Raw genomic sequence first — 9,588 nt, 5'->3', positions numbered from 1 at the left:
GGGTGTCAAAAAAAAATTAAAAAAAAAAAAAAAAAAAAAAAAAGAAAATTCATGTGAAGAGCTACACATTGAACAATACCTACAGACTAAAAAGCCCTTGCTGAAACTGTATTGATCCATCTCTTCTCAAAATATTTTCCAATGAGCTCAAGACATTTCTAAAGTCAAGAAAGTCCTGCGATCAATTCCTACTAAAAGCAGCAATTTATTACCGATCTCATTTGGTACAGTAATAACTGTACTCCGCCAAACAATCCCAGCTCCTTATTTCCTGTATTACCATGAGACAATTTTTCATATGTACATATTTGCAGCAAAAGTTTAAATCTTAAATTACCATGGTTTTCCTCCACTTTAAGGGTTGATCAGTAATGAAGATTTGGCTTTTCACACTCAGATAATTTCCTTTTTTGTAATGGAGGAGCTAATTCCTCACTTCCACACGAGTGATTTTCTGCATCTGACCTTCTGTGGGATGGTCTAAGTTTAACAGTAGCGGTAAAGTTGGAGTTTTTAATCATAAAAATCTCATGAACAAAGTAAAAGGGAATATAGGGGAGTGGAGGCTTTTTCTTAAATTATTATTTGTCTTGGAGAACGTATTGAAAACATTTCAATGCTCTTAGTCACAGCATGAAATAAAATATACTACATAAAATTGTACTGAATTGTTAATAATGGCTGTATTACATTTCAGATCTAAGCTAGTGAAAGTTTAAACACTTAAACACAGTAATGTTTATTAGTTTAATAGGCCCAAAAATAGACAAAGGTGATTTAGAAACACAGGGAAAGCTCAGGCTTTCTATGTTGGATTGGGAAACATTTTAAAGGTGCTTGATACGAAGGAACTCGGACTCCATTTTCACAAAGGACTTTAGAATTCATTTTGTTAATTTTTAGTGAGAGTCTACCATGTGTGCCTCTAAAAATATCCTTTTTGCATCTGTCCCTAAATAGCTGAGTGCAGTAAAAAAATGTCATAAATGGCTTTAAGTTACTCAGTTGCTTTGGATATTTTTGCCATTTTTATTCAGAGGCTGACCTAATATGTGAGGCCTCTTCACTTCCATTATTTGACAATGAAATTTGTGGGTACTCATACACACTCCTTAATTCAGGACTAGATCCTCTCACCCAACTCACGCAAAATAACACTTTGTTCTGTAAATAATTCCAGTGAACTCAGTAAACAAATGTAGTATTCACAACAAATGCAAGTTTCATAATTAAACTCTAAAAAACTCCACAGCAAAGGTATTGGGATATGGATTAAAACAACTGAAATATTGTTAGTTTAGGAAACCCATGTAAGACATTTCAAAAGGGAAATTTTTTCTGAGGATTTTGTTGCCTTGAAAGTGAGAAGTTGTTTCAAGTATAGAGACTGACACAAAAGAAAATATGAAATGAGAGGGAGGGAAAGAAGGAAGCAAAGCAAGTGGCTGAAAGCTACGATGGAAGGGAGCATGGGGAGGTGCGAGATTAAACAAGCCAAAAGATGTAGATAAGAGAAGAATTGTGCTGGGCTTTGAAGATGAGGATCTTGAACGTAGTGGCTGATGATTAATAGTTGCAATTGCAGTAAGGATGAAACAAGCATTTAATCACAGTGGAGTGTGCGCATATTCCTCCTGCCTTACTTATCTGTAACATATGGTTCGATTTCATATGACCAGCACTGAAAAATAGAGCATTTTAACACAGACTTATAACTTAAAATAAGATTTGTTCACTATCACTGATGTAAGAGAACACTCTGAGGAAAAAACAATGATCCTGAACTCAGCTATAATAGAAAATATGCTCCCATCGTAAGTCAGGTTTAGGTTCACCTCAATCTTTAGTTTCTGTTATAATGGAAAAACTATTTGCCAACAGTGTGCTGGAAAGTGCAAACTGACATCAAGCTATAATTGTTCCACAAAGTTCTCACCAGTCTAGCGCTGGGCTGAGACACCTGGATTCTGCTCCAAGATCTTGCCACTGACTTGTTGGGCAATCTTAGTTAAGTAATTTCACTGCTTCATCTGCAAAATTGATATAATGATACTGATTTATTTCCTATATCTTTGAGTTTTACAGAAGAAAAACCCTTCAGGAGAGACAGAAACTCTTATCCTCCAACTAGGTAAGTGCATCCAACTAGTACTTATGTGGTGCTATTTACCATAGTTTCTGAGACTTTCACATTCTGAATTAAAGCAAAGTATCACTCAACTTTCACCTTATCCAGAAAGCTAATGAAATTCTGCATCTCCTTCAATACATGCAGGTAATCAGGCTTCTCTTTTTCCTTCTGCTTCTCCTCTTTCTATTTTATTTTTCTTGGTGTTTGTTCCTGATGTTGATGAAATGCTACATTACAGAAATACACCATTTTTTTTTCTGAGTGTGTTTTTGGTCATAATCACTTTCTCCTAAAGGAAGTTCAACCCCTCCTGCTCTCTTCTGAATCATTCTTACTGTTTTATATAATGATTAAGTGCGGAGTGGAATAAAAACAGCAGAAGCATGACTTTACAATGCCTTTTCCTTACTAAGTTGTTACTATTTCCCTGATCCTGTGTCAGGTCTTTGACATATCTTAATTCCCCTTTCTACCTCTCCTTTCAGCTTGAAACTCAGCTTTTTCAATTTACACCTGATCTAATTCTTGTCTGGCCTCAGAAGCATCGGAAGTTTAAATGTTGGATGATGCACTTTCATAGGCAAGGCAACATGGTAGGCAAGTCTGAAATATTCTGCTCAGCACTTTGAACAGTACTACACCCTTTAGAAAGGCCATAGTGCCTTATTCTTCAGTTACACTTGCATAAATCAGAAATAATCTTTGTTTTAAAATGAGTAGATTAACTACTGCTGTGAAAGCAGAGTCCAACTTTTTTGTATCCTCCTGGTTTCTCTAGCTATTAGTTTATTACATGGCCTGTCAGTGTCAGTATCTACTGCTAGGAGTGAAATTATTGACTAAATCCAGCTGAAGAACTACTCACAGCAGGTTCCTGTGGAGTGTAAATCATAAGAAAATAATCCATGATTTTGGAATTACAGTTATTAAAGAGCAGAGAACAAAGCATTAACCTAGTCCCTCTAGTGTGCAGTGGCTGGTTATTTAAAGTAATTAGCAAGAAGGCAGCTGCAGATATTATAAAGGCAGTGTCTAATCTAATTACTTCAGCAGTAACAGTTTATAATTGTGCACCTGACATAATGCCTTACACTGAAGCCAACTGACTTATCACATGGGGTTATTGGACAAAATTAGTTGCTTCTCCATCTGGGAGACAGTCATAGGCTGCATGCCCTGCTGACTTGTTCAAAAGATTTATTAAATTAATTTTTCTGTAGTTCGACTGCAGATCTTCAAGGTGCACAGCTCAGTTGTGATTGATCAAAGTAAAAGGTGGCAGCAACCTTTTCCTCAAAAAAACCCGAAGCCAGAATGCTAAACTATCACAATGTTGTAGACAGAAGCATAAATAAAGGGGGGAAAAAAACCCTCAAAACATTGTAGGCAGTCAGAAATGCACGCTGTGAGCATACATATGGCAATCGTGTCCATTCCAGGAACGGGGTGACTCAGAGGGGAGAAGAGGTGTTTCAGCTACTGTTACTGCGCTTGCATGAGTAGCACAAGACAAAACACCTCCATCATGAAGAGTGGGATTTTCTTAAATCTGTTTCCAGAGCCAGAAATAGAAAAGTCAGATGCCATCCAAACTCAATTTTAAGGAGAAACTTCAGTACAGGAGTATGGTGTAACGACGGGTGTTTTGCATAAATTTGAATCTTCTGTACTTTTGGATGTGCTTTACTTTTTTTCCTGTTTAAAATCATCATACTTAAAAATCATCAGACATTAATACTTTAGATGTATTAACATCTAAAGACAATGCCCTATTCAACTCTAATTTCATGATGCCCTTAATAAACAGAAATAAACTAAATTCGATGTCAGCTGAATGCTGACTTTGCATGGGTTGTATTAGCGTCAAGGAGAGGCAAAAAAAAAAAAAAAAAGTATGTGACAGATCAGAAAGCACTTTTTCTGTGCTGTACCTGAAAGCATTTGTATTCCTTTCAGCAGTTCAGAGTACTGCTCTATGGACTGATGTTTCTGTGATAAAAAGAGTGGCATATGTGTTAATGTAATAATTCTAAATGTGAAGTGTTATTAAAATGTAGATATACAGAAGTTGGAGCTTCTATAAACGGACAAAATAGACATTCGCAACTATTGACCTGGAAGATAAAATGCTTTAGAAGGAAAACCAAAATAAACTCAGAGATTTCATCCCATAATGAAATCCTGCCTATTCAGTGCCCAAGGGCTTGTAAAACTCTACTTTGGCCTTGACAACAGAAGAGAAAGTACCATTCTGTATTCATGAGTGCTTTCTGTGGGGCACTTTTGCAGACTGCTGTATTTATGTTAAAAAATAGCTGTTGCTGCCTCAAGAGGTTGAAGAGAATCAGAAAGCACAAGATGAAGAAGAGCAAGATACTGCATGATTTGTTTGAAAGCAATCCTGGCAGTGACAGCATTATTAAGAGGTTAATATACAGAAATGTCTGTCCTGTTTCTGGGTAAAAATGAAAGCTTTTATCCAAGTTAAAGTAAAAGCTCTCACATCAGTTCTTAACCGGTTTGCTAATCCAATAGATAATGTAGCGAAACCAATTTCACTCAATGAGGCTTCTACTGTTGGTACAACAAAACACTTAAACGATTGCCCTGATTTTAAATACTCAGAGTCATTAACCTAAGAAAGCACTTCACATTAGGACGAAAACAGCACCCCTGCATATTTGTCTATGAAGCAGAATAGATAACAAAAAGCTTATTGAAAGTTACTGAGAATATTTTCATTAAAAAAAATCTGAAGCAAGTCCCCCATGCCTCCTTTATTATAGCAGCTTAAAACACTTGCAATGGTGGAAAGCTTGTTTGATGTTATAATAATACTGCGTGCAATATATGTTACAAACATATATATCTAATTCTTCTTAATGAAAACTGAATAAAAATTTGGCAATGAACATGTCTATTTGGATGGATTTCGTAGCTGAAATGAGAAAGGCACTGTCTCTTTCTGCCTTCATAGCTTGTGTCTTAAAAGAAATGAATTTGAGGATTTAAGCCCGTTGTTACATAATGCATTAGGGATCTGTTCTCTCCTTACACTAGCTTTATGTCATGGCTATTCCCTTTACTAAGTCCTGCACAGTAAAAACAAATCTGAGAAGACAGTCAAGCCCAGGCTGTCAGAAAATATAGCACCAACAGAATTAATCGGATGTTATTGGGAGTTCGCTGTTGCACAAAAAGATTGGTCCAAAAAAAGAAATCCAAATATCCCTCGTTTCTGAGGTATCTGAAACCTCTAGATTCACTCTAGATCACTCTACATTTAGGACCAACCAATACATAGGAATACATAATTCCACTGAACGGAAGATCCCCCTAGCCCAGTGTCTAATCTCCACCCTTTGGTATAAAGTCTGTCATGGAGTTGCTGAGCATGTGCATCTTTTACTGAGATCAGTAATGCTCAGCACTTACAAGCATCGTTCTTTGTGTTCTCAAGTGGGGCAAAGAGAGACAATATTACACACCAAAGAAAAGTGCTTTTATACTTGTAGGTCTCATCTACACAAAGTTGAACTGATTTAACCAAATTAGTTTCACGAGCTCCTTTTGTCAGTACTGTCATTTCAGCTCACCCAGAAAAGAGCACCCGAACTAATGGTAGAACTTCCTTGCGTAGACAAAGCCTAAGATATTTCCATGAGGGGATTTACCAAAAGTATTTTAACTTATCTTTTCAGAACTGTTTAAATGCTTAAATGGAATACTTTAAGATAGTAAGGAGAAAGGTGCTCAGAAAGGTAAAGAATATTTGAAATGGGTAACAAACATTTTTCAGGCCTTGAAACTAAGTTGTTCAACAGTAATTAGCCCTGCAACTAGTCCAGATTTCACCTGACAAGAAGAGGACTTCTGATAGTGTCCTACAGATGCATTAAGGGACAGGGGATGTAAACAAATACTTATATTTTAAAACTGACTGTGCATTCTTTATTTCCTGATTGCTTTTAAACAGTTTTTGTATTCCTGTAATAACCATAAAACATTAACCAATAGAGAACAATTATCTTGTGGTTAAGGTAAGAAGATTCCCCATACAGTTTCTGTTCCTTGGGAGCTTTCATAAACAAAATATTGCCTTTTATGCCTCCTTTGCATTAGGATGGAGTATTTTATTGAATAGAAAGTTAACTCTACAGTTACATTCCTTAATTTGTTGGCTTAGTTTACTTTATTGCAAATAGATTGGGGGGGGTGGGGTTTTTTTTTTTGTTTTTTTGTTTTGTTTTTTAACTACTTAATGTAAGAAGAAATAAAGGTAAGGAAAACCAGTCTTTCAAGTCCTGAGAGACACAAGCTCAAATGTTCATGTTCACAGGATTCATAACAACTTCAGCGGAAAGCCTGGCACTTAAAGAGCCAGTGGGATCAGGCTCCTACCATGTAACTAATAATACATAATACAATTATTTATTACAAAAGGTCCCAACTAACATTACAATTCTTAGCTTACTGGGATTTTAAAGATATGTTTGAGAGATAGTACTTACCCAACAACTTTAAAAACTCAACTGGCAAAGGAGTAGCAGAAGTAAATTGCATATCCCTGCTGTGTAAGTAAGGAGGAGACACTGTAGCCAGTTGGTCAGCTAGAGTTGAATCCAGAGTAGCTCTGGAAATTTAACAGCTGTGAAAGGAATCCAACCTCTGGAAATGTATCCCTTTCTTGAACTTTTGCAATACTTTTATTTCACTTGATACTCGGTTATCTTTCCCTTTTTTTCGCTTGAAAAGTATTTCATGCTTTGAAAAAAAGAGGAAAATTTCTTTCTCTTTGGCACTAGAACACATTAGGCAAAACTAATACAATCTCATCACACAGGTATGAAAAACAGTGAGACTAAAAGTCTCGGTTTACAAACCTTTGTACCTTCCAATGGGTATTGCATAAAAGGCAAGAAACTCAACCCTGTGATCATTTAGTGAGTTAACCAGCACACTCCCACACAAACACACTCTTTTTTCTCTGTCTCCCGTTTCATTCTCTTGCACCACACACTGGTAACCCCATATACGCAATAGAGAGAAAAAGATAGTTTAAGGCATTCCTCAAATTCTCCGCACTCTTAAACAGACTCTTCTGAAGATCATAATTTTGGCCCAAACACCTTTAGGATAGTCACTGGGTAACATAGGTTAACAAATACAGGTTTGCATCAGTTGCTTATTGGGTAAGTAATCTGAACAAGAGCAGCACTGGGAATTACCTTTGCTAGCACAAATATCACAAAACTCTCAATTTTCATGCACTGGGTTACCAGATGGGGTAAGGAAGACATTTTTCTTTACAGAGTAATAAATAATTGGCCAGCTTTAAGGGGTAGGTATGTGGAACAGGCACAGCTGGAAGTAGCGAAATAATATATAGGCCGTTGAGGTATTCCAGTATTACAATTACTACAGTCTTAAAATTAAATAAAGATTGAGTGATGAAATACAGAGTAATCTGTAAAACATCTGGTGTAATAGTCCATCCAGACTGTTCTTCCTTTATTACATTTCTTTCAGAGTTAGACAAACACAAAAGATCTATTTCTGTACATCGTAAACTTACCACGTTTTTATAGATACATTTAAGACTATCCTACTCTCATCTTTCCAGGTTGTCCATGCAACTTTTATATATACAAGCTCATATGGGTGCGTGTATGCATAAAAGGCAGGAGGATTCTAGATATTGTTTATAAGCTATAGTGCATATAGTATTTTAAAATTGAACCTGTACTTTATAAGGAAGAAATATTTAATACATCAGCTGTGATTATTTTCAGATTGCGTATAATGGTGTTTCTGTGCATACTTATTGAAGGATACATCAGGCACTTCTTGGATCTGGAATATTTTGAACTAAGAATGCCTGTCTTTCAATCAAACTGAATGCTGGCTAGACCAATAATGAGAATTTAGGACAGCACAATTAAGTCTGGTCCAGGGAAAGCAATAAAAAGAGGATTCTTGAGGAACCAAGGTAAAAACTTGATCCTCAGGGTTAAGTCTTTTTATTTAAAACTTTCACCATTTTCTTGCATCCTCTGAAATGACAATTGCCTGTCTTCAATGGTAGAAGCATCCATTTTCTTTCTTCCATATTTTCTTTCGCTGTTATCTTTCAGAAGAGGGATCATTGCTTTCTAAAAGATCAGGACCAGGTTATGCAGCAAGAAGAAAGAGGCCCCTGTGATTTACAGTGCATTGTATGCTGGTGAACACATACAAAAGGAAAGCAGGCAAAAATTGTGTTTCTACAGAGACACATTGTTTAAATATCCTGAAAAAATAAATACAGAAGCACAGATGTTTGGTTTTATTTGCTTTTAAACATATGTAGCTTGGGCTACCCATAGAATTCTTTATCCTCCTGGCTAACATGGTGTCAGCAAAAGCGAGTTAGCTTCTGGGTGCTTCTATCTTATATAAGACAGACAAGTAAGGGAGGTGTTGACTTAAAATAGTCTTGAAACATTATTCATTTTGTCTATTTTAACATGGGCTAGAAAAACACTAATATTCAATCCAGCAAGAAAATCTGCAAAGAATTACCATGGTGATTTCTGATGTTATGTAGGATATATGCTTTACTCCAGTTTATGTTCAAATATACTAATGCTTTGCCTTACAATTTTTATCCACACTTAGTGGTATTTGGCCCAAATTCGTTCCCACTGGATTCAGTGATTTCACTGCCATTGATCTCAATAGAAACAACAGCTTGTCTCTTGCTTGACAAAAAAAGAGTAAAGTAGGCTGAAGAGCAGCCTGCATGTCTGCATGTGTTGCTGTTTTGATCTGCTAAAGAAGACATTCTATGGGGATGCATTTCATTCTAGAGCGACACAGAACTGGTTACTCACATTTCACATATATTTGAAGATAGTAGCCATCTCTCTCAATTTATCTGTTGTTTAGTTCATAGTCTCAAATCATCACTGTAATCCCTACTAAATCTTTAAAACCTTGGAAAGTTGACAGGTCCTAATATAGCTGAAGATCTTAAGTCACTAAGGATACCTGTCTTCTCCTTCTGCTGAGGTAAAACTAGTACCATTGCCCCTTTGTTTTCAACAATTGCCTTTAAGAACTAGTTGTCATAATGATGTCTTAATTGAAGCATTTAGGAGGGATAAAAGGAGAAGGATTTTTTTTGGTCAACCTTATCAGAAACATACAAGTACTTTGTGGATAGAGCAGTTACAAAAATAAAAAGTAATTTCAGCAAAGAAAAGGTAGAAAAATCTGCAAGTCCTGCCACCCAGTCATCATGTTTAAAAACTTAAAACTCTATATCTTTCTGTCTAAATTTTAAGAATAACTTTGTACATAATCTATTCTGTGAGGAGTCCATATAGTGCAATGATTCTTCAACAACCTTCAGTAGTAGGAACATTCCCAATAGTTTTAGTCATTTAAGCAATGAAGGTCCTTGCTGAGCCACTTGC

Source organism: Pygoscelis adeliae, unplaced genomic scaffold (genome assembly GCF_000699105.1).
Source record: "Pygoscelis adeliae isolate BGI_AS28 unplaced genomic scaffold, ASM69910v1 Scaffold36, whole genome shotgun sequence".
Classification (NCBI taxonomy): Eukaryota; Metazoa; Chordata; class Aves; order Sphenisciformes; family Spheniscidae; genus Pygoscelis; species Pygoscelis adeliae.
This window is presented reverse-complemented; position numbering follows the sequence as displayed.